Source organism: Nyctereutes procyonoides, unplaced genomic scaffold, assembly GCF_905146905.1.
Source record: "Nyctereutes procyonoides isolate TBG_1078 unplaced genomic scaffold, NYPRO_anot_genome, whole genome shotgun sequence".
Lineage (NCBI taxonomy): Eukaryota > Metazoa > Chordata > Mammalia > Carnivora > Canidae > Nyctereutes > Nyctereutes procyonoides.
In genome coordinates, this window is record NW_026575021.1 from 1,422,061 (window position 1) to 1,449,155 (window position 27,095).

The window sequence follows — 27,095 nt, forward strand, 5'->3', positions numbered from 1 at the left end:
ATATTATCCAAAATGGTAGCTGCCAGCTTCCTTAGTTGAAAGAAATGGCTAGGTATTGTCCCACTCTTTAATTTCAGCTTTCTTATTCTGTTCGTGTTGATCACAAGCCATATTCTTTCTTCCCAGTCAGCATTCTCATTGTCATCACAGTTTTGTCTACTGTTTGAATTCCTTTGGCAAAGAGAATCATGGCTTGCCCGAGGTAAGTTATAAGCTGAATTATGTCCCTCAAAACCTCATATGTTGAAGGACTAACCTCCAGAACCTCAGAATATGACCGTATTTGGAGATAAAACTGTTAAAGAGGTAATTAAAGTTAAATGAGGTCATTGGGTGGGCCTTAATCCATTGTAACTGGGGTCGTTCTATGAATAGCAAATTAAGACACAGACAGGCACAGCGGAAAGACCATGTGAACACACAGTGAGGAAATGGGCATCTAGAAGCCAATGAGAGAGGCCTCAGAATAAATCAGCCCAGCTGACATCTTGATCTTGGACTTCTAGCCTCCAAAACTCTGTGACAATAAATCTGTGTTGTGGCAGCTCTAGCAAACTGAGACAAGGTCCGTGCAGAAAACACGTCTGCATTGGCCAGAATCGGGGACATGATGATATTTCTTTTGCAAGCCCGTTAAAATAGTCTTTTCTCCTGGTCTTCACATGATAGCAACTCAGGAAGGGCTTTTATTTAATCATTTCAAACTCGTTATCTTATAACTCTGACAGTCTACACAGAACAGCAGTGAGTCATTATACATATCAGTATTTTCCTTCAAAGAAAAGGGAAGACATTTTATTATGAATAAGGAATATTTTTGAAAAGACACAATAAATTTAACATCTATTAAAATATCTATCAAATTTAAAATATTTATGTAAAAATTTGCTTAAGCTAGAAATGTGGGAGAAGGAAAAGAAGGCTTAACATTTACATTGCTGCTTAAATTGTGTGTCATATGTGAACAATGAGTTAAGTAAAGAACTGTTTTCTTAAGTCTACATATTTGATTGAGATGAACTTTTAATTTAAAAATATTGGTTTATGTGGCTCAGCTTTATTTTCAACAAGTAAAACTGTCGTGTAAATCATTTTTTGCCACTCTTTTGATAACAGTAAAGATAAATCATAGATAATTTATATCAACAAGCAGCTCCCTATCTGAAAGAAGTATTTCAATCCCTCATATGTTCAAAGATGATATATCCAGCAAAGTCATAAGTTTAGGTCTTGAATTAACATTAACCAAAATAAACCAATTATTTTATGAGTCAAGAAGTCTTTTTAAATTTTCTCCCTAAGAATAAAGGCAGTTATTCCTTTAAAATGGTTTATAAATTTAGAAAAAGACCTAGCTCTCACATATAAGATCTATTCATTCCATGAATAATAATAATGAAGTTAAAGAGCAAGAAACTAATTATTACCTAATCAATTCTCTCATATACATTTCTGTATCCTCTCTGTGGTAAAGGCATTTCATTTTTCTAATGGCATACATATTATTAGAATTCAAAGAAATCATTTCATGTTCATTTCCAAAGACAACTCTTCTCTTTTGGAGTTAGTGATTTTTATCATAATTGATCCTCCTTGAAATCAATTGCTTTCTTAAGGTAACATTTGTTTAAGTAAGGTCAGACCTTTTAAAGATCCATGCATATTCATTTGATATAAAGGTGGTTTTCTTTTCCAAAATGTAATGATTTCTAAGTAGCTAGCAGACATTTTATAGTTGTTGAAATAAAATATATTCACGTAGGCACTTTAACAATAAATAGAAGCATGAGAACTACAGAAATCTCCTGGATGGCAGAAAAGCAATAAATTATATTAAGCTGAAATACAGTATTGTAACAAAACTTGAGAGGTTATAAAGTAGATAAACAAACTTGTTTTATATGTACATCAGGACATATGCTACTGGACGGAACTTATGATTGGTCATGATTTAATATAATTTCTAGTGATGAAATTATTCATGTTAGAAATATGCATACCTTGAGAAAACCTACCAATATGGTATAAAAACCAGCCAATTTTAAGTCCTATATAAATTGAAATTAGGGCTTTTTTTTATTTTCAAATCCCAGGGCTTAGTTATACTACACTATCAACAAAGTACTTCCCAGGCAATCATTTCTGTAACATGTACTCCATTACCCAGTGACTAGACTTCAGTCCTGTCTCCATGTCCACCTTCTTTGTCACTTTTATTTTAAATATGTTGAGTATTCAAGTGTTTTCTATGGTATTTTAACATCAAGAAAGTTTTAAAATTTTAATCTGGCAAATTTATCAGTCTTTTCCTTATGATATAATTTTCAGCTAGAATGCTCAGAAATCTTTTTTTTTTTTATTTGAGAGCAACTAATTAGTGTTTTCTACATTTTTAAATTCATTTGTTGTTTGTGCATTTTAGTTTCAACACTTTAATTCATCTGGGATTTGGGTGTTTGGGATATAACAGTGGTCAAAGTTGATTATTATTTTTTAAAATTTAAATTTAATTAGCCAACATATAGATCATCATTAGTTTTAGATGTAGAGTTCAGTAATTCATTCACAAGTTGCATATAACAACCCAGTGCTCATCACATCACATGCCCTCCTTAATGTTGATTAATTTTTAAAAGATTTACTTGTTTATTTGAGAGAGAGAGGGTGCGTGGGGTGGAGGAAGGGGCAGAGGGAGAAGCAGTGAGAATTTGTGCTGAGCAGGAATCCCATTGTAGGGCTCGATGTCATGACCTTGAGATCATGACTTGAGCTGAAACAGGAGTTGGATACTCAACTGACTGTGCCAGTCAGGTGACCCTTGATTATTTGTTTTTAAGACCGTTTTTCTATGTACTTGCAGAAACGTTTACTTTTTTCCAATGGTGTGTAAGTCTCTTATACACTAAGAATATAATAAATATAATATATGTATATATTGTATTCTGTTTTATGACAGTTTGGTCTTTTGCATTGGCTTCTAATCCTTGCTCAGTATTATGCTATTTTCATAATTGCATTGTCTTTGTTTTTATAACACGTCTTTATACTTGGTTAAAGCAAATCTATCCTGTGACATTTAAAAACATCTTAATATTCTGACCTTATTATTTGTTTTGGTAATTTTGAGAACAGAGTTGAAGAGGGAAAAAATGGCATTTCATTGGCTTTACAGTAAACCAATACTTTTGGGGTTAACTGGTCTTTTAAAATAAATTTTATATTTTATTTAAGGATATGGCATATGTTTTACTTATTAAAACTTTCCTTACATTTCTCAATAAAGTTGTGTGAAAAACTCCAAATAAGTATCATGTATTTCTTTTTAGAGTGATTTCTAAGTGTTTACGTTTTATTGTTGGTAGTGCTTGGTATTGTTTTTACGTTTTAACTTCTGGGTATAGCTGGCACAATAAAAATGCATTTAGGGGCACCTGCATGGCTCAGTTGAGTGTCTGACTCTTGGTTTCGGCTCAGAACATGATCTCAGGGTCATGAGATTGAGCCCCTTGTCCAGCTCTGTGCTCAGCAGGGAGTCAGCTTGAGAATCTCCCTCTCCCCCCCCCCACCGCTGCTGCTCATACTCTCTCTCTAAAATAAATAAATCTTTAAAAATTGCACTTAGATTGTGCATATCTATCTTAAATATAATCAATATATTAAATGTTCTCATTGTTTACAGGAATTTTTGGTTGCTTCTCTTTATTTTTTAATATTTAATTGTGTCAGAGACTACTTTTGTCCTACCCAATGGTCCTCTGCATCTCCCTTACTAAGAGATCCCTGATTTTATTTGATGTATTGATACAAATTTTAAAACTGTCTCTCAATCTCACTTGGACAGTAGAGATGATCATGGGATGCAGTTTGTGTAAATGGAAATTCTTAAATGGACTTTCTGGAAAAAATATTTAAATAGCAGGAAGACTCACCAAGCCATGATTTATTTTTTCCTTACCTTTATCCTGATCTCTCTTGCCAAGCTAGATAATGATGACTAGCTCTGGCAGCTATCTTAAAACCATGAAGAATAATCATGCTCTAGAGAAGATAGAACAAAAACTAGGAGAAGCCTTATTCTCCAATGATATCAAGAAAGTCACACCACTACTGAACTTCCTATAACCAGAAGTCTTTCACGTACAGAAATAACAACAATAACAACAACAATAATAATAATAAATTCTCATTTTGTGTAAGCCACTCTTTTTCAGGGCTCTCAATTGAGATGCAGTTTCTAACAAATATAATGATGTATCATTTGTAAATAATTTTTCGACCGTTTATTGTGTACAATCCTATTACATTGGCATGATGTTACAGACTATGTTAAATAAAAATGGTGACCGTTTCTTGGATCTGGAACTTGGTTCAAATATATGTGAGTCCTGACAAGTCTATTTGAGTCCTGCCTGCCTGTATACTGATCCCAAATAGTTAACATATTCTGGCTCATATTCTGGTGGACGTCCTTAGAATTAACAAGGCCCTGCATTTGTTGCCATACTCAAATTCTAAGCTTGGGCTCTACCTTGCAGAGGTCACAATTCATTCATACCCAGAGTGATTGAAGTGATCTCACCTTAACCCTTCTTCCATTTGTAACTGTGGCAAGTGTGAAGGAAAGTAACACAGGGGATCATGATGCAGAACGAAGTGTTGCTTATAATAGCCAGATCAGTGGTTTGGAAGCTACATTGAATTCTACATCATTTGAAGTTTAAAAATAAAGTTGCTGAAAGAAAATTAAAACCTGTGGCATAAAATGTGAAAAGTTGTATCAAGTGAGTGAGATAAAAGCTAGCATTTAGCCTTTGATGAAAAGGCTTCAGGAAATTATATGTGGTCATGAAAATATTACGTTTCAAAAAGACCCTTTCAAAAGAAATAGTGCAAAGCTATCTTTTGAGGCACTTTTGTGATTATGAAAGAGGATTATGTCCTACAGAACAATGTACCTAGCATAGCTGAAACGGGAAAGTTATTTTTACATACAAGTGCTTCTCTGATTATCAATAAATGCAAAACAGGAAAAAAAAACCTCAATCAGATAATAACCCCATTATGAGTGATAGTCTGATAAATGAATCTCACTATCTGATGTACTGAAACTCTCAGTCAACCACCATAAAACAAATATAAAAATAATTTTATTAAAAAGTAACGAAAATGATAAAATGTATAAGAACTAACAGAAGTAAGGTATGAAGCCAGACTTTGTTTAGGGAAATTATGATTAAGGGCTTTACATAATAAAAACATATACTGGCTCATTTCATGTATAGAAATGTGATGCATGGAGTGTTCACCTGAGGCAGTTAGGAACTGGCTATATCAAAGACTGACTTATTTTCAAATCCTCTGAATACTCTTTCCCTGTCCCACATAAGGACATCAGAGAGAAAGAACACTGTAATCTCCAATATTAAAAGAATTCTATGCCTGGTGTCAGAGAGAAAGGCCAGCAATTAATTGTACATGAATTTAGAAAGCTGATTTCCCTCTTAGTGAGGGAAGAATTCAAGTAGGATGACAATTATGAGAAGGGCTGTGATAAGAAGTCACTGAGAGCCCACGTACTGCTGTCTTCTGCTCGTGTCTCCACCATCCCATCCTCCGACTCCTGCTAGGGAAGGAGGGCAAAAAAGAGACATATACAATGTGAGCCCAGAAAAGCTATCTGCTGAGTACAGTACAGATGACAGGAGTGGAGTTTGGTGACTTCGGAGATTTAATCCTTCACCTTGGTGTCTCTCCGTGCTTTGGCCTTGTCTACAGGCTAGTTCTACGTATGGTTGAAGATAACTACGTTTCTAGCCATCTTCAAATGCCCACTCAAAACGATGTTCGCAGGAAGTGTGTCTCTTTGGCAGAAATCCTCAGTCTACTTCCTCTCCTAACTCAATAGCCAAAGTGTTTGCTTATGTCTGAAGCTAAACAATTATCCTGAAGAATGAAACCATCCAGGCAGCCTTCAACCAATGTGGCAAATGATACACTGGGCCATGTCCCAGGCAGGGATATCAGTGGTTTTTGTAGTTTCTTTTTTTTTTTTTTTTTCAACCAGATGCTAGTAAATAACAGAATTACATTAATACTATCTACTCTAATCAGTGCCTACCACAAAATCCTGTAATGGTGATTTGTCTTCCCATACTGCCTGTCCACTGGGAGATAATGTATAACTCTAAGACAGAAGTGCCTTGGCCCTTTCACAACTATGCCTCACACTAAAGTAATAAATTGGCTTTCTGACTTCATTTTTAAAGATAAAAGGAAGATAGTATTCTAGCCCCAAATTCCTGAAGCCAGTCCTACCAAACATTTCCTCTAAGGAAATATTCCAGGAGACTACAAGTGGGCATAGAAAGTGAGAATAAGAGAATGCATTGATTAGGTGGGCCAGTATCCAGTGCTTTCCAAAACAGAGCTCTAAAAAGGGTAAAGTAGAGGTCACAGGTAAAGCAAAAGTGAGGGATTCCTTCTAGCTCTAATTTTAGGTGAAAATATTGGGATACTGCCATGTTCTGGTCAGTTCCATGCTACAAGAACTTGAGGGTTTGATGAGGTTCTTAGAAATCTATTGATTCTATATTTTATAAGTGTAGGAATATATATGCAGATACCGCATGCCATTGAATCTTAAGAAGCTATTAATTTTTACATATACCATTACTTCAGGTATCATTAAGAAACAAAATTACCAATTAAATCTGGACATCATTATTGAGAACATAAAGGGTCTAAGATTTTAATCTATTTTAAGACCTATTTTAAGACAAAAGACCTAACAAGTGAGCTTTCCACAATGTGAGCTTTGTCTCACAAATGCGGGTAGAAGATATGCAAAACTCTTAAGTAGAGATAAAGGACAGCTTATTATTCACGGTTATAGCAATAGCCAGGGTATCAGCATTCTTGTGCCAATTCCCTGATTGCCAGTTAACATAGAGTAACATAAAGGGGAGAGTAGGACACCTATTCATATAGTGGCCTGCATTACCATAGAGGAACTCTGTGTTAATGGAACCTGAATCTTTTATAATGGGTGGTCAGATACTTGACAACCATATCAAATGGGTAATTTTAAATCTCATTACCAAAAATATACATTACTTATAACTGATAATAATTCCCAGTTCATGAGGTTATTTTGAGCACTGAAAAAGATAAAATGTATACATGTATGTGCAGGCTAACTGGCACATAACAGAGTTTAAGAAATGTTAATTTTCTTTTTTTCCTTTCATATTTTCCTCTGTGAAATAGACACTCCCCAAATGCCACACCCTACCTCCCTAGTTCTATACCCGTTAGCTGCTTAAAACTTGACTTTCTTTAAACAAGAAAAGATACTGCATTCCAAAATTACAGGTATTGTTATTAAGTTAAATACTTGCCTTACATAAAGTGACAAAAGAACAGCTGAAAAGATGAGCTTGAGGACACAAGTACAGCAGTAAGTGAAAGTAAGATGGATGAATAGGGAGTAAACACTCTGAAAGTGTAACTGAAGCCACAAAAGACAAATGTAGGTGCCTTTTTTTTCAACTTAGCATTTGTATGAATCCAAACTAATAACGACCACCATATAACTCTCCCCAGGAAATACATTTTCTTCCATATGACCTCTTCTATAAAGTAGGAAAATTTTGAACAAAATTCAGCCAGGAGCAATTAGGAAATTCCTGACTTAGACCAAATAAACTAATTCAATCGGCTAGCCAAATGGTCTGTTAACAAGTATAATGAAATTGTAAATGAATGAAGGATTGAATAAATGAATAAACAAAGAGACAATTAAGTACAGTTCTGTACTTTCACCTATACATTTTTTGTCTCAATTTGGAAGATACGGGTGTCTGAATCTTGGAAATCCTTTCAGTATTTCTATTTTCTACATTTTATCAAGTCTGATATATTTGAAATAATTGCATGACATTATAAAGTAAATATGACTTATCCATGGTTCAATTTCTAGATTTTATAATTAACTATTCTATAATTTCTTTAAATATTCACCTAAAATGGGTTACATTTTGAATGCAATATTGACACATTTCCAAGTTATGAGCTTATTAAACCAAGAGCATTAGGTTCGTCTTTTTTGTTTGTCCTGCTCTTTCATTTACATTTGTGCAAACCCAAAATACCATTGCTTAAGGTACATTTTTGTACAATGTCTTTTAAAGGGAAATATCTAAAAAATAAAGGGAAATATTTCTAATAAGCTTAAAGTATCACTAAGAATTATTTCCATCTTTTTCTAATGTCCTCCAGTATTATTCATAGACAGTAACCACTTACAAAGGGTGACAGCTGCATTTAGAACCTCCATGATACATTTACAGAAATATGCCACAATAACATGTACTTACACATATATAAGATTATATACACATTGGGGAAAGCTTTTAAGTAACTATTAGCCTAATATTTAGCATAGCCTTATACTTTATAACAGTGCTTTACAAAATTTTCATGGAAGCCACTAATGCTCCTAAAAATTATCATTCATGACTATAGAAACTTCCAATAGTAAGATTATCTATTCTGAATATAAATGGTGTCCTCAGTTTCCATATGTCATCTGTGGTGTTTGGTTGTAGATACAGTCTTACTAGAAATCAAGAAAATGATGCTTCCATACCAGCTTCTTCCCAGACATGTCTCTGGAGACAAGGGAAACAAAAGCAAAAATCAACTATTGGGACTTCATCAAGTTAGAAAATTTCTGCTCAGTGAAGAAAACAATCAACAAAACTAAAATGCAGACTATGGAATAGAAGAAGATATTTGCAAATGACACATCTGATAAAGGGTTAGTATTCAAAGATTTTATTATTCATGAGAGACACACAGAGAGACACAGAGACATAGGCAGAGGGAGAAGCAGACTCCCTGCAGGGAGCCCAATGCACGGGGCTCTGTCCCAGGACCCTGGGATCATGACCTGAGTCAAAGACAGACATTCAGCCACTGAGCCACCTAGGTGCCTCAAGTGTTAGTATTCAAAATGTATAAAGAACTTATCAAACTCAATGCTCAAAATACAAATAATCCACTTAAGAAATGATCAGGAGACATGAATAGACATTTTTCCAAAGAAGACATCCAGATGGCCAACAGACACAAGAAAAAATGCTCAGCATCACTCATCATCAGGGAAATACAAATCAAAACCACAATGGGATGCCACCTCACACCCAGAATGGCTAAAATTAACAACACAGTAAACAACAGATATTGATAAGGAAGAGGAGAAAGGGGAACCCTCTTACACTGTTGTTGGAAAAGCAAACTGGTATAGCCATTCTAGAAAAGGATGGATAGTCCTCAAATAGTTAAAAATAGAACTACCCTGCAAGCCAGCAATTAAACTACTAGATATTTACACATAGGGTACAAAAATACCAATTTGAAGGGGTACAAGCACCCCCCAATGTTTATAGCATTATCAACAATAGCCAAACTATGGAAAGAGCACAAGTGTTTATTGGCTGATGAATGGATAAAGAAGTGGTATAGATACACAAGGGAATATTACTCAGTCATCAAAATGAATGCAATCTTGCCATTCTCGGTGATGTGGATGGAACTAGAGTATATTGTGCAGCGCCAAATAAATCAACCAGAGAAAGACAAATACCATATGATTTCATTCATATGTGGAATTTAAGAAACAAAACAGATGAATATATGGGAAGGGGAAAAAAAGAGAGGGAGGCAAACCATAAGGGACTCTTAACTATAGAGAACAGGCTGAGTGTTGCTGGAGGGGAGGTAGGTAGGGGATGGGCTAAATGGGTGGTGGGTATTAAGGAGGGCACTTGTTGTGATTGAACACTGGATGTTATATGGAAATGATGAATCACTAAATCCTATTCCTGAAACCAATACCACACTATACGTTCACTAACTACAATTTAATGAAAGTTTGAAAAAGAAAATGATGCCTCCATTCAAGGAATTCCTTGTTTTTCAGTAAGTCAAAGCCTTCTTGTTGATGTATCTCAACATTTTTAATGTTCATAGCACTCAGATCTCTAGTTATTTACTATCTATATTCTCATTTTCTTTCTTGCTAGTCTTGCCAGTCAATTCTTCTTTAAAACAACCATTTCAACATGGATTCTTCTCTATTTCAACATTGTGCAATCCAGAAGGGCAGAGATTCCTGTCAATATGGCAATAAAAGAAAAGGACAAAGAGAGAAGAAATACACACACGCACACACACACACACACACACACACACACACACCACATCCACACGAAGTCACCAACACCCAAGAAAATATCAAAGGTAGTCACAAGAAAAATTCAGCTGTGTCACGTCCCTCCTTCCCTACTTTTAAAAAGTTCATATTTAGCTGCCTCCCTTCAACTAACTAAATACCCCGTGGAATAAAATGATCTGTAGGCAGAGTTTTTATCAGATGGAGAAGGATGAATTGACAGTTTCTAAATCAAAAGGTGAGAGAAGACAATATGTACATGCTGGCCTACGGCAATAGTGAGAAACTCGTAGGCAACCTTATGTAGACATCCTAATGAAAATGTGCTTAAGGTTTCCCAAATGAAACCAGACTAGCCTGACAAATCCCTGCTGTGAAAGCCACAGCCCGCACAGTCTACAATTGCTGATCACAATGTCGCTGCCTCATCTGTCTTGTCAGAAAGACAGCACTTCATTGAACAGAAGCTTATTGAGTGCTACACTTGAACACAAAGACAAGTGATGCCTTTACATCCAGTTCCTTCAGGAAGCCATGGTGTTAAATATCTGGCCTCATGTTTTAAAAATGTCAGGAGGGTAATTTCAAATGACAGTTTCACAAAAAAAAAAAAATTAGAAACAGGTAAGGTGGAATTAAGTATTTAATGGCATTTAAGGCTAATTCTTACCCCCATATCTCTATGCGTGCTGTTCTCCCTCGAAATGTGCTTTCTTCTCCTGGCCTGTTCTGCTGAGGCCATTTCGAAGCTCACATCCTCTATGGAGCCTTCCCCACATGTTTTTAGCCATACTGATTTCTCTCATCATTGAACCTGAACCTTTCCCATGTACCATTCACAAGATACATTTTACTATTCAGTCTGTCTCTAGCTATTCCACCTTTGAATTAAATTATAAATTTCTACTAAGAGAAAAGGATACCTTTATAGAATTTTTAAAAAAATATGTCTTTTCTTTGAAAACCAGGGATACAGAACTTAAGGAAAAACAAGATCCCTGTCCACAGGAGTTTACTTTTTTATTTGAAGGAGACCATTGACATGTAATAAAATAAAATATATTCAGATAGTTACAGGTGACATGCAACAGAAATTAAAACATGGTGATGTGATGTGATTGATGAGGTACTAGTATGTTCTATTGGGAGATTCAGAAAATCCTCTCAAAGGAAGTGATACATGAGCTGAGTGCTAATTTATGAGAAGGAGCTAAGCAGGCATTGATCTAGAAGACTGTAGCAGGCAGAAAAAAAAGATAAGTTATTAATTGGTGAGTTGAGGTTTTTTTCTCCTTCAGAAAGAAAAAAAAAAAAACTAAATGTATCATTGCAATTTAGCCCCCATTATATGTCTTGCCTCTCTAGCCCTGACCCTAGCCCAGCAGTTTATCTTTTTAATCTCTCCAACTAGGTTTGCTTATCTTTTCCTCACCTCCAGGAGTGGGTAAATAAATACAGGAGTGGAATTGAGCTAATCTAAAGAAAAATCAGGAAAGGAGAGGTTAATGAGTAAAAATGATGTTAATAAAAATTAATGAAAGAAGTGAGGAAAGGAAATAAACAGATTTGACCAAAAAAGCCAGGCTATTAACATGGAAAAACAAAATGATTTGAAGAAAGCTATATCTGCCTCACTCAACACACACTATTTTCATGGTGACTTGTTTAGCAGACATATAGCAGAATATTTGAGTCATAGTCTCATATGCGGAGCAGAGATTTGGTCAAACTTTTTGCTTTTTCCCAGCAAGAAAAACATGAAATTTTAATAGTAAAGACATTCAATGAGTTAGGACGCAATTAAAGTTCGATTTAAATACTTATTTTGGTGGGGGGGGTCCACATTTCTATTCAATTAAGAGAAAAAACAATGGCCTAACTTTTCAATCTCATTTTTTGTTTTGTTTTGTTTATTTATTATAAATTTTATTTATTTATTCTTGAGAGACAGAGAGAGAGAGGCAGAGACACAGGCAGAGGGAGGAGCAGGCTCCATGCAGGAGCCTGATGGGCCTCGATCCCAGGTCTCCAGGATCACACCCTGGGCCTAAGGCAGGCACTAAACCTCTGAGCCACCCGGGCTGCCCTGCTTGGTTTTATACAATGAATTATGCAATGAGTTCATAGGGAATAGATTCCCATAGCTCAGGCTCCTTTCCATTGGTGCTTCAAGTGAACCTAGGAACCTTTCTCTTTGGCTTCCTTCTATGTTGATCATTTTCCAGGAAGCTATCCCAGCTCTTACTGTGTGTATGCCCAATACATACATTAACTATCTTGACAAGAATCTTGCCCTTGTTTGTTTACAACAATGCCAACAGTATGCTTACGAAACATGGTAGACTCTTCCATTTTCATCATGGTAACATTTGTGGGGCACTCTTTTTTGAAGAGTTGCAGTGTCACCCTGCTTGTAGATTCATGTGTATGTGGCCAAATAGACAATTCTACGTTTGTTTGGTTTTTAAAAGATTTTATTTATTTATTCATGAGCGACAGAGAGAGAGAGAGAGAGAGAGAGAGAGGCAGAGGAAGAAGCAGGCTCCATGCAGGGAGCCTGATGTGGGACTCGATCCGGGTCTCCAGGATCACACCCCGGCTGCAGGTGGGGCTGCCCAATTCTACATTTTCTAAAAGAACTAAAGTACATATAATGGGTGCTTCTTTTCTTTCCTTTTGTGTTAATCATCCTGGTGAATCACTGGAAAATGGCAGTTCTCAAGGAAAAGAGACAGGGTTTTGGTTTTTTTTATTGGTTTTGTTGTTTTTTTAGGCCACTCAGGGCCAATCGAACTTTTAACACATAAAAACAGCACCTATTGTTTCACTCTAATTTTAAGAAGTACATGGAAATGTATCTATAAGAGATGTTCTATTTAAGAGAAAATAGGCCAAACAAAGATCAAAATGAAAACCAGTGCTCTTGTCTGAATAAGAAAATCATAAATCATAAAGGGAGCCACTGCCTATGGATTGATTGTATCTTTGGACTAATTAAGGATTATCATCCACTCAATATTATGTAGAGTGTAATGCCTCCAGGTGGCTGACAGTCTTACAATACCAAATAATCTCTCTTCATGTGCTGTTACCGCTCTTCTTAATTCATTCAAGAACACTATGTGCACATATATTTTAATCAGCTCAGGAAAAAAATGAATCTATGCTGTGCTAACTCAGTAGGAAAATGAGGTGTCGGGATCCCTGGGTGGCTCAGCAGTTTGGTGCCTGCCTTTGGCCCGGGGTCCGATCCTGGAGTCCCGGGATCGAGTCCCGCATCAGGCTCCCAGCATGGAGCCTGCTTCTCCCTCTGCTTGTGTCTCTGCCTCTCTCTCTCTCTCTCTCTCTCTCTATGTCTATCATGAATAAATAAGTAAAATCTTAAAAAAAAAAGGAAAGTGAGGTGTCATAGTTCCTTCAACTATGAACGTCATTGTTTTCTCTGATTGATGAGGGTACACATTGCTTTGTATAGCTTCAGATCTGGAAAGCCCTTTCAGCAAATAGTTTAAATTGAACACTTTAATATTTAAGCAGGAAGCAAGATTTATAGCACAATAAAATACCAAGTGGTAACATACTGTGTTAGTCAAAATTATTATTAAGAGCTAATTGACTAGTTATCTCACATTTCACATCTTCATTAAACACTTTGTAGTACTTGCTCTCTCCTAAGTTTCCCATGTCTCTGAGGTAGGAGAATCAGTTAATAATATTTTCTTTTTATTTCCTATATGCAGAAGGACTATTCAACTTTAAGTTTATTGAGATGATTTAAGGGTTTTTCCAAATAATAAAAAAAGGAAATGAAAATGTCTTTGAGAATTTAAATAAGGATTCATGTTAAAAACAACACTGTTAGGGATCCCTGGGTGGTGCAGCGGTTTGGCGCCTGCCTTTGGCCCAGGGCGCGATCCTGGAGACCCGGGATCGAATCCCACGTCGGGCTCCCGGTGCATGGAGCCTGCTTCTCCCTCTGCCTGTGTCTCTGCCTCTCTCTCTCTCTCTCTCTCTGTGACTATCATAAATAAGTAAAAATTAAAAAAAAAAATTAAAAAAAAAAAACAAAAAACAACACTGTTAAAAAAGGTTAAAATGTACATCTTAAAGAGCTTGTCCACGTTATGTTTTTAGAAATTTTAGGGTGTTTTTTTTTTTTAAGTAGTTCCAAGAACCTGTCAAGTGTATAGAACTGGACAAGGCACTTTAGGTGAGTGAAGAACAGGAACAAAAGCATAAAATCATGAATTATATATATATATACTATATATATATTAATTACACACAAACACACACACACACAACGTAATAGTTACGACTTTTCCCTGTGGATAACTGAGAGTCATTGTAGATAAGCCCTGGAACATGATTAAATTTTATTTCAGGAAAAAATCTTCTGGCAATAAAGAAGAAAAAGTATATAGAAGGATAAAGCTGCATGCAGGAAAATGTGATAGGAACAACAGTCAAGGAAGGAAATAAGGAATGTATGAGATTAGCCAATGAAAATAGTTTAAGACTGGGGAAATAGTTAAGTGATAAGATCAACAGAGAAAGAAATATAAGGACACTTCCAGGATTTCAGTCATTATTATTAAATAACCATTTATTGATCACAATTTGTATGCCCATCAATATTCACCCACAACCACCTACTTATTCATCAAGGAATCTTACAACATCAAGTGGATTTTTTATGTGATAAACCTTTTAATATCAAGACATATTCTGATAGGTCATGTTCTCATTTTTGTAAGATAAGGATGGTGCTGTTATTTAAAAGAGTCTAAGTAAAATGACTCAGTAGAGGAAATGTGTTGTGTTTTTCACTACCTTGCATCCATCCTAGGGCAGCTGATGAATAGATGCTCATTCATGCCTCACCCAAGTCTTACCTCTATTTCTGGATGGTTAAAAGATGCCTGTCACCAAGCCAAATATCTTCTCTAGTGGTTTTCTAGTTCTCCTAAATGATTCATTCAACTAGGCAATCTTTTGCATCCTCTCTCTCAATCCCTCTCTCTCTCTTCTCATTAACAGCTATCTTTAGGGCCACTTACAATGTAATAGTTATAATACATGTAAAAGCACAATAACATGTTAGATGGATTCCAGCCAATGGATTATCTAATCTTTCTTTCTTTCTTTCTTTCTTTCTTTCTTTCTTTCTTTCTTTTTCTTTCTTTCTTTTTTAGGTTTTATTTATTTATTTGAGAGAGAGTGAATGGGCAGGAAGGAGGGGGGGCAGAGGGAGAGGGAGAAGCAGACTCTCCACTGAGCAGGGAACCTGACACAGGGCTCCATTCCAGGACCCTGAGATCATGACCTGAATTTAAGACAAATGCTCAACCGACTGAGCCACCCAGGCACCCCTTTTTCTTCTGTCTTTTTTACCCATTGGAAAATATATGTTCCCCTCTTTTTCTCCCATTCTTCCCATCTTCTCTCCTTCCTGCCTGCCTGGCTGTCTTTCTCTTTGTTTCTTTCTCCTTTCTTCTTTTTCTTTCCCCAAATATGTTTATCTAAAAATATTCTTCATCAGTTCTTTTGAGGAATGTTGCACCCTACAGTCCCCTGCTGCATATCTATAATGTACATAAACCTATTAAAGTCTACTATTTCCTGAGGTAACAAAATTTATTTCACTTTGTTTAACCCAGCATTTTCCAAACATATGCAACCTGAGAATTATTAGTCTATATGTCAACACCTAACTAAAAATAATTCAAGCAGTGCACTTGGGGACAATTATCAGAGAACTCTAAAGATGATTTGCTTATGAAAATAGCTGAAGAAATAGCAGCATGTTGTTGCTTTATGTTCTCTAAGGAGAAAATTGTGTATATGTGTACACGTGCATGCATCCGCACGTGTGTATGTGTGTTTGAATAGGCAACTTTCTATTACCTATTTTAATGGGAACAGAAAAACAGATTGATTCATTTTAGTCTATGGTTAAGGTACTGCTTATATACATTTTCATCTATGGTGGCATCCATTATACAGTAAAAATATTATAACTATTTTTGCACCTATTTTATTAGCTGTAATAATCATCACACTGCTTTTAGCTGGACAAAAAGAAAAATACATTTACTGTATGTAATCATATATATTTGTCTACATGTTTCTTTATATAAAAATGCACACTGAAGTTTAGCTGCAAGAAAGTGGCTGAGATAAAAATACTGAAGCCCCTGTAAAGGCTGTAAAGACTGGAAGAAGCTGAGGCTGCAGGCTACTGCTTTCAGCTGTGGAGGTGCTAGTTATATAAATAATGTTGAAAGATTTTTTCCTTTCATACAAATAAAAGGATCAGTGATGCTAGAGGTTCCTGGTACAAGAGCCATAATACAGCAAGGCCATGAGCGATGGATTGATATCATGGACTTTGACCAATTAAAACCATAGCAATGTGCATGGACCAGAAGGATCAAAATATGCTATTTCAAAGGGCATCGGTATAAGCTTGGAATGTAAGGACAGGAGTCATGAAGATCAAGGCTGCTGCCTTCTGACCACCCTGTCTACTGCTGTCCTTTTGAGGCAGCGCAGATCTGAACAGAATTAAGTCTCTTCTGCATGACCTTTCTTAAGCAAGAGGGCTAGAGCCGTCGCTCTGACTTGGTTGCCTTAATTTTATTACTTTAGACTAAAGTTGGACAAATGATTTAGGAAAAATCCTTTGAAACACTAGAGTTTTAGGACAAAATTAAGGTACATTAAACACATTTTATGTACACAAATGGACATTTAACAGATTTATCACAATGCAAATTCACATTTCTTCTCAGGTTCACTATTTTCATTTTCTGGTGAAAATGACAATTCTTACAGTCTAGTCTGAGCATACCAAGGAAAGCAGGTAAAGATTTAAGGGACAGAGGAAAGAACTTTATAGTCATAATAATGTTATGACTTAGATAACATATCCTTAGATATTATATTTCTATGATATGTTATAACAAACATTTATTACCTCATACTTTCTAAGGGTTAGAGGTATAAGAGTAGTTTAGCTTGGTGTTTATGCCATGGCATCTCTCACAAGGCTGTAAACAATGTGACAGCCAGGGCTGCTGTCATCTCAAGGGTCAACTGGGGAGGATCATTTCTGAGTCCACTCATATGGCTTTTAGTCTTCAGATGATTTATGTCCAGATTCACTCACATAGCTGTTGGCAGAAGCAAAAGATCTGCTTCCAAGCTCATTTATGGGAGATCCTCCAAAAGGCCGCTTCAAGACATGAAAGCTGACTTCCTCTAGAACAAATAATATAGTAGAGGGAGGGAGAGCACCCAAGACATAAGCCATAGGTTTTTAAAACCTGATCTCAGAAATGACTATTCATCATTTCTCCTTATATTTTATTCATCAGAAAAGAGTCGTTCAGGTCCATCTCACAATCAAGGGTTCAGGATTACACAAACTGTGAGTACCAGGTGATAAGGACCATTTGGAGCTATCATAGTGGCTGCTTACTATATATAAGAAATGAACTGAATCTTCAAAAAGTTAACTGCCTTGGTCATTAGAACCTGGGTCTCCTGATTAGTTTGCATTCAAGTGTCTATTTCTAGGAATAATGTATGGCTATTTAACATTGTTGAAGAGTGATTTTTGGGGGGCACGATTTTAAAAAATTGTTACAAGTAATATCCAAATAATGAATAGTATGGGAATGATTCAGTATAATAAACACAAGACAGGATTCTTTGAATTTATGATCGTGAAAACTAAAAGGTTTACAAGTTTTAGCAACTGCAATTTTTAAATTCTTTGCTACGTGGTATAAGATAGCAATGGTAAGTTAATCCTACAAATACTAGCAGTTAAATATATGATATTTGTAACTTTTTTTGATATTGACATCAATGGTCCCAGATCCCCCTATCAGAAGACAAATAGACATTTTGGAAATAGATACAGTAGCACTGCAATGGAGACAAGAGTTCATCAATTTTATGATGTTTTGAGAGAACATCTAATTTAATTCCAGATATTCCAATTTCTTATAATTACAGAACTAAAATAATAAAAATGCTCTTAGAAATCATTTGGTCTAGAATCATTATTTTATTTTATTTTTTTTTAGTGCCTATATAAAGGTAAGGATAGGCTAGTCATAGTGAACAGGAAGTGCAAAAACCCACGAAGTGGAATCATAATTAGTGTATTTGTACACAGAGCAAAAATACCCAAAAGCCATCCAAAACAGTGAAAGAAAGAGAAGATTGGAAGGGATGAGATCAGAGGGATAGTAGGTAGAGACGGACAGCTCATATAAGGCTTTGTGATGTGAGGTACCATATGGGGTAGGTCATATAAGGCCTAAGTGATAGGGATACCATTGAAGAGTCATGAGCACAGAAGTGACCTGATTTTACTTATCTTTTAAAAAGCATTATTTGAGCTGCTCTGTTGAGAATAGACTGTAGGGTAACAAGGGTAGCAAAAGGGAACCAGTTGGGAGGTTATTGCAATGACACAGGTGAGAAACGAGAATGGTTTTGAACATGGTTTATAACAGTGGGGATAGTAGGAAATGATCAGACTGTTGAAAATAGAAGCAGTAAGCCAGATGTGTCATATATAGGCTATTGGGGGGGGGGGGAGAGGAAAAAATGTGATTCTGATATCATTTTAATAGCAAAATCTTTCCTTCAATTAAAACACTTTTAACCAGTGGAAACAGAGTCAAATGGATTGAAGCAAAGGTGTTGAGCTCAGATCCCTCACCCAAGACACCCTTTTGACCGTGATATCACTCTGAAGACCCGTAGAACTTCTCAAAGAACAGTTTGAAAAACACTTGTAGTAAGTACACATTTCTCAATCTACATTATGCGGCTTTTAAAATTATACCTGAACTCAGCTTGAACCTAGTTTCAAACTTTCATTCCAAGTGATTACCAAAAACATAATCTTACTCAATCTCAGATAAAGTCATTTCAGGTTATAATCTGTTAGTTTTCGAACCTTATCTAACTCTTTTTAACCAGGGATTTCAAAGTGCCACAGTGACATTGATGGAGAAGGTCATAATGTGTGCTATTATTGTTTACTAGGCCACTATTTGGATCCACTGCAATGTAAATTATTATATAGTCGGGGGCACCTCTCCATTCATCTAAGTGCTCCAACGTAAACTCAGTCTACATACAAATGTCTCTTTCAATTGTTATGTCTTCTTAAATTGACTGGGACACGGTAAAATGGAGCTATATTCTTGTCCCAATCTAGTGCTTTAGAAAACTTGGTAGGACTACTTCAAACCCTATTTGCCATTTACAGCTAGAGTGATCATCTAATTTAACATCTGAAACTGGGACATGTTGTCTGAGACAAATGATATTGAAAAGCAGATGTAAATCAGGACTGCCCTGGGAGCGAAACTATGTAATTATTCTATGTCTAACTCTGATAACAATCTATCTTCTCTTGTTCTCATGCCATAATGGCACAGTAAATGCCTGCAAGGCTGAAGATTTTCAGGTTTTGACAGACAAATTTGGAGAGCACAGCTTCTTTAAACTCTCAGATACTCGAAGTTAGCTGACAGTTTTATTACCCCAAACTTGAATGCTAACATTCAGGACTTGAGGGGTTAAAGCACAGAGCCTCTTCCTTTACTACTCCCTTCCAGTCTTTGCCTAGTTCAAAACTCAGTCCAAAGGTTAATCCCTTCTGGTATGGGAGCAACTCTTTTGGGGTCTTAAGTGCTCAGGCTGCTGTAACAAATGTCATAGGCTGCTGTCTTGCAAAAAACAGAGGTTTATTTCTCACAGTTCTGAGGGTTGGGAAGTCCAGGGTCAAAGCAGATTCAGTACCTGGTGAGAGCCCACTTCCAGGGTGATAGATGGCCCCTTCTAGCTGTAACTTTACTTGGAATAAGGGGTAAGGGAGCTCTCTGGGGTCTCTTTTAAGGGCACTAATCCCATTCAGGAAGGCTCCACTCTCATGATTTAATCACCTCTGCAAGACTCCACCTCCAAATACCATCTCATTACAACAATTTAACACATAAATTTTGGGAGACACAAACATTCGAGTATGTAGCATCTAGGAAGTATCCTTCTGTTGTGCCCAAGATTGCGAATCCGAGAAACCACCAAGGAGCCAACACCAATGCCAACACACGAGGGTTTATTTGCAAGCTTGGGCTTGGGTTCAAGTTTACCCAACACAGCGGAGCAGGGACTTGGACCTCGAAGTGGGTTACGGCTGGGGTATTTATAGGCTGGTCTAGGGGATTTTCAGAAGAGGTGGAAGAATTTCTCCAAGTTCTGTTTACATTCTGATGTGGGGCTTTCAAGGGCATTGAACTCTGTTCTCATCTAATATGAGACTTTCTACCATGGGTGTGGGCTCTGTTGTCTTTCTGATATGGGATTCTCTGCTGAGGGCAATTCTGAGCTCTCTTGTCTTTCTTATATGGGATTACCTGCCGAGGACATTGAGGACATTCTGCAGTTTTTCCCATAAAGTTCAGCTCTTATTCACAGGGGCCTAAGATGGCTGTACTTGTGCTAATGCTAAACTTTAGGTGGGATGGCCTTAATTTTTCTCGGCCTCTACACTTCCAGATGTCTTAAGTTTATCCATGTTCTGTTACTTAAAAGCCAAGCATGTACAGCTTCTATTTCCTAGTTTTACAATTGTGACCATGTGAGCAACTGTGCTCTCATGACTCAAATGGGCTCATGTATGGGATTAAAGAGAAGAGTGGAGTAAAGTAAAAACACAGTAGTAATTTATACTATCATTCACTCAACATTGATCACATAGTAAGAAAATAGCAATTTTGGGATGACAATCCATTTTCCTAATGACTCCTCTATTTGGACTTAATTCTTTGACGATACCTTTAAAAGCACTGAATTGTCTTGTTTTTACTCTTGTTATTCCTAAACCCTTACCAAATAATACTGTATCAAGGTTTTAAATCTCTAGGCTTTATAATATGCACAATAGTTTAAGAGAAACTTGATATATGCTTTCTCTCAGTATGCCAACTTCTTGATTTAATGTGCTATATTTTTAACTTATCTCACTATATTTTAAGGCTACTATAAAATATGTAGTGAAATAATTCAATCATTCATTTAAGCAAAAAAAAAGGAAGTTGTTATAGAAGTTAATATTGCTATAAAGACCACAATGATTTAAAAAATCTGCTCAATTCCTAGTATCATAGAGGTTTTAAAACTTACTGGGTTTAGCAAAATACATCCATCACCTAACACCAAGTTTCAGAAACTTAAATGCACAAAAGATTGACATTCTTTAGATTAATAGTATCTTGGGATAATTAAAGGTATACTGTTTTATTTATAAAATACCTGTTAGTGGGGAGCAGTTAGGAATGTGCTTTCTTCCAAAGTATAGGTAAATCATAGTATGTAAGGCTAGAACATCAAAGACGGTTATCAACATAAAAAGGAAATAACTCATTTTGTAAATATGGAAAAATAAAGAAGTATAAAATTAGGTTGTACTTATATTCATATAAACCCCTAAATTCGTACTTATGAGTTTAATTAATTTTATTCATAATATTTTCTTGATCCTATTTGAATGTGCATATGCAATAAGAATTAAAAAAATACGGTGCCTGGGTGGCTCAGTTGGTTGAGTGACCAATTCTTGATCTCAGCTCAAGTTTTGGTTTCAGCATTGTGAGTTCAAGCCCCATATTGGGCTCCACATTAGCATCTACTTAAAAAAAAAAAAAAAGAAAGAAAGAAAGAAAAAAGCACGTGTAAATTTGAGCAACTGAATTTTCCTTTTACGAATAAGTAGCAAACTACCTACCAAAGAACAACGAAGTTACACAGTAAATGAAAATTGACTGGAGATCCCTGGGTGGCGCAGCGGTTTAGCACCTGCCTTTGGCCCAGGGCGCCATCCTGGAGACTCGGAATCAAATCCCACGTCGGGCTCCTGGTGCATGGAGCCTGCTTCTCCCTCTGCCTGTGTCTCTGCCTCTCTCTCTCTCTCTCTCTCTCTCTCTCTGACTATCATAAATAAATAAATTTAAAAAAAATTAAAAAAAGAAAGAAAATTGACTATTTCAGATTCATTTACTTATTCATATTTTCGTTTATTTGACTTTTTTTTGAGTATCTACTATTGCTTAGGTTCTATTCTATCAACTAAGTAGAGAGCAAAACAACGTATCTAAACTCAGGGTAGTTTAGAATCTAATTAGGGAATTCATTTAAATAAATTTAAAAAATGATTGTTTAGAAATATAATATAAAGCAGTTTTGAGCTATGTAAACAAAGTAAAATAAAATGAGTAAGAGGGAAAAATGAAAGGTGTGGAGAGAGAAGAGGATGCTATTCAAATGTCTTCGTCTGGATCCATAAAAAGAGCGTAAGTCAAGGGGTGCCTGGGTGGCTCCGTCAGTTAAGTTTTGGACTCTTTGGTTTTGGCTCAGGTCATAATCTGAGGGTCAGGAGATCAAGCCCCAAGTCAGGCTCCACATTCAGCACAGTCTGCTGAAGTTTGTCTCTTTCCCTCTCCCTTTGCCCCTCCCCCATGTTTCTCTCTCTCTTCTGTTTAAAATAAATATATAAATCTTTTTAAAAAAAAGAGCCTATTTCAGGGACTAATGTTCAAATGACTTATCAGCAAAGTATTCTCAGAGGAAGGGGAGTACTTGAAGTAGATAGAGCACAAGAAAAAAAGCACATTAAGAATGTGATCTCAGCTAGAGACTAGCTTCAATCTGATCCCATGGGAAGCTGCAGGGCATAAACTGACCCACAAACTTGGCCTCATATTCCTGCCAGTTAGTGAATTCCCAGTTCTTTTTGATTTGCTATCTTGAGCAGAGGGTAAGTTCTGAGAGATTCCTCCTAACTTTTCCTTCTAGCTCTTGCTCTACAGGTCAAGGAAGAAGTGTGAAGATTGTACCAGAGCTAAATATATTCATTTAGGTACCAGAAAATGAGCATAGGCTGGGTCAACGTAGGTCCACTGGACCCTCTGTGAGATGGAACTGAGATCTATTTATTAACTGATCCCCTCCTCTGAATGGGGCAGAGTGGGGAGATGAAAACACTTTGGATTCCAAATACAATTGTCAACTCGGATCTTGCATCCAGGAGTCCTCTAAACACCCATTATTCCCATTTTTGGGTGTGTGGGTACCCAAATAAATGATCATAAGTCATTTTTGGGAGGGAGTAGGGACTGCTGTTCATTCAGTCCATGATTTCTAGGTCTTAGAATTGGCTCGAGTCTAGGAACTGTGCAAGGTATCAGGATTTTCCTTGGGGGCAGTTGACCTCCACTTCTGCTCCATTCCTGATTCTCCAATTATATGCTAAGCAAAAATCTGCTGGCTGCTTACTTATCTTGCTCCAAGAACAAGAGAGACCCTTCGTATCTTATCAAAAGTCAGAGGCCATCTAAATTTATTTTCAATATTGTTAATCTGTTTCACTAGTGCTACATAATTCCTGTTGCAAAATGATATTCTTCATGTTATAATTTTAATTCAACATACCACCTGAAATTTTTAAAATTAAAAATAATATTCTTTAATGTAAAATAACAATAAGCATCCACCCTGTGTTAGGCACTGTGCTAGGCACTGTGTTGACTTCCAGCCAGAAGTGTCACAATCAATTGCTATGGTAATTTTGGAAATCCAGAGGCATATTCTCTCAATCCCAGTCTTCCCAGTCCACAGACTGTAGATTTTCATAGTACACTAGGAAAACAAAAATATTTGCCCTATATTATCTTTCCATTTTGAAGTTCAAAATTAAAGATATTTTTTGAGAGACATAAAAGCCCTGTACAAGTTCATTTACATAGTTATATTCATTTAAGCAGATGTCTCACATATGTGCTATTTTAGAAAATATCTTTGTATACATATATGTAAATGGAGAGAGGGAGAAATTAATACATAAATGATACAATTTGGAACATGAAAAAAAATTTGGTGTACGGATAATTTTATACCAATAACCATTTTGTTAGATCACAGAAGAATATTACTCTTTTTTTTTTCCCGACTTTTTAAAATTCACTCTACTATTCTGGTCCTAAAATAAGAACTTTTTTTTTTTTTCAGTTTAAATTTAAAACTGGCCTTTCCAACACATGACTTTTCTTGCTTTCTAAAAGGCCTTCTCGTAAAAGCTACAAAGGACTCTCACACTTCAAATAGTTCCCTCAGACATTTCGATAAGTGTAAATGAATTTTTTAATCTTCTGGCAGATTCATAATGCCCCACAGATGTGTCCCTGGCTAAGAAAATCACACAGACGTCTATAAGAGGAATGCTGGCCACTCACAGCTGCTATATTGCTTCCAGGGCCTGAAGTGCTGGCCCCAGCTGCCATTTCATTCTTCCTAGAGTGCTTTTATGTTACAAACTTCCCAGTTTAGGAGAGCTTCTCTTATTATAGCAGCTCAGGAGCGTCTTCCTCCTGACAAACCCCATTGCATATGACTTGAGACTGAGAAAATGGTCACTGAGTCCCCTTTAAAGATAACTCGCCAGGAAGAAAGTCTGTCTAGGTGCAGGGAGGGAGAAGGGAAGGAAGAAATGGACTTGTGAGAGGTTTGCACAGAGGCAACTTATTCGTGTGTTATCGGGAGAATGTAATTTTTCACCCAGAAGGGTCTGTGTTTCTAAGGAAAATATTACTGAGGCATGTTCTTCAGCAATATTTGCTCTAAGGAACCCCAAGGGTAGACGGGAAATGGAAGAGTTCTATTTGAACATGGCCCAGTGGTGCAAGCAAAGACTTCTCATATATGAATCATGTCTTCCCGTAAACCACATTTACAATATCAGAATTCTTACTTTCTTTTAAGGATCTTATTTATTTATTCATGAGAAACACAGAGAGAGAGTGAGGCAGAGACATAGGCAGACTCCCTGCGGGGAGCCTGATGAGGACTTGATCCCAGGACCTCAGGATCATGACCTAAGCCCAAGGCAGACGTTCAACCCCTGAGCCACCCAGGTGTCCCTACAATATCAGAATTCTTAAGCTAAAGCAATCCACAATGCTATCATTTAATGTGAATTAAAATAACGTAATTGCATACAGCAAAAACATTAATTGAGCATGACATTTGCCATTTCCTGTTAACTCTACCGCTACGCTTTCTTGTTTTGTTTGGTTTTTAATGAGGCATGGCTTAAAAAAGGTAAATGTTATAGGTTATCGGTTTCGTTTTTTTTTTTTTTCTTTCAAGCATCAGGCATTTCATTTCAGTGCTTCACTTTTCAATTTCTTTTTCTCATTATAAAATGTATTCATTTTAAAGATCTTGTAGTTTAACAGGTATTCACTTCAGAGGGCTTTTTTCTGGAATGGATTTTCTACCAGAAAGGTAATTTATCATATTGAGTACTGTCTCTCAAGCTAAAAAGGAAATTGGTAGATAATAAACATTCCAATGCACCCTTAGTATTTGCAAGTGCAGTCTTTAAAATAAGATGGATGCAGTTTAAGCAGCTTGAACAATGTGGGATGCAGTATCTAACGTGTGTGTATATTTGGTCCAAACCAATTTTTTTGAAGTTGGCTGTCTTTCTTGGCATACTGTATTAAGCATTTGTAAAGCTTGAAATGTAGCCATGCTGTAAGATAACCAGAAGTGCTACTTTTATTTTATAATTTATACACCTATTATAGATACATTCTATTTTAAGAAATCCTTACAGGAAAACACACTTTTCTCTCTCTATATATATATGTTTTTATAAAAATTATATTTAAATGGTAAATATGAGATCTATTTATGACACTTTATGTTTTTCAAAATTTTTAATATAAACTGATTTTATAGCCAAGTTTTTAGGAATATATTCATTTTCGGGAGAAGAATGTTAAGGACTGTGTCTGACTTGTAAGTTTGTGAGAAAGTTAGCATATAAGATCAGTGTTTCAATATTGAGGGCTTAGTTGGGGGAATATTCTGCATCTCTTCCTGCATCTAAGTGCCAAATCATATTTTACAAACATATATTTAATGAGAGACCAGACAAAATATTTCACAGAAGCATTCTGATTGACTTCCTGAGCCTTCTCCATCATTCCAGTTGTGCAGAAACTACTGACTGCCACAGCCTCTCCAGAACTTCATTCATTCACATGACACCACACACATCCCACTGGCCACATATTTACTTTTATAAGATATGAATACAGCATTTAACAGAAATAGCCTTTACTCCATAAAGGCTATTTAACAGAAATAGCCTTTACTCCATAAAACTTAATTCTATTGGGATTTTAAAAATATTCTTAGTTTTCCTTTTTCTTAATGTAAATAAATATTTCAGATAGTGATAAGTGCTATATAGAACATTGAGTGGTGTAAGAGGAAAGAGGTTTGAGTGGAATGTGTTTGACTCTGATGGTCAAAGAAAGCCTCACTGAAGAAGTGGCTGTGCACACAGGAGTGAGCCATATAAAGATTGCAAGGTGTCCTGCTCAGGCAGGGGAAGTGGAGATGGTGGGAGATGGGGAACTTAGACCATGGTTTCTAGTTTCAGTTTATTCTAGGTGCAACAAAACAAAACAAAAAACAAAACAAAACATTGAAGTCTTTCAGCAAGGAATTATCATGATGGGATTTAAAATTTATAAAGATCACATTACTGAAAAATAATTGTGAGCATTCCAAGGAGCAGTGAACAAGTTCATGGCAAGCATAATGTCTAGAATCTTTATTACTGCATCTTCACTGCCCAGCACAGTCCTAGGCATCATGATAATTACACAATAAATGTGTGTTTAATTACCGATTTCAAGTAGTTATGAAAGCAATCTACAGAAGACAACTTTAAGCCTACTCCTAATGGTGGTCTAGTTCTTTG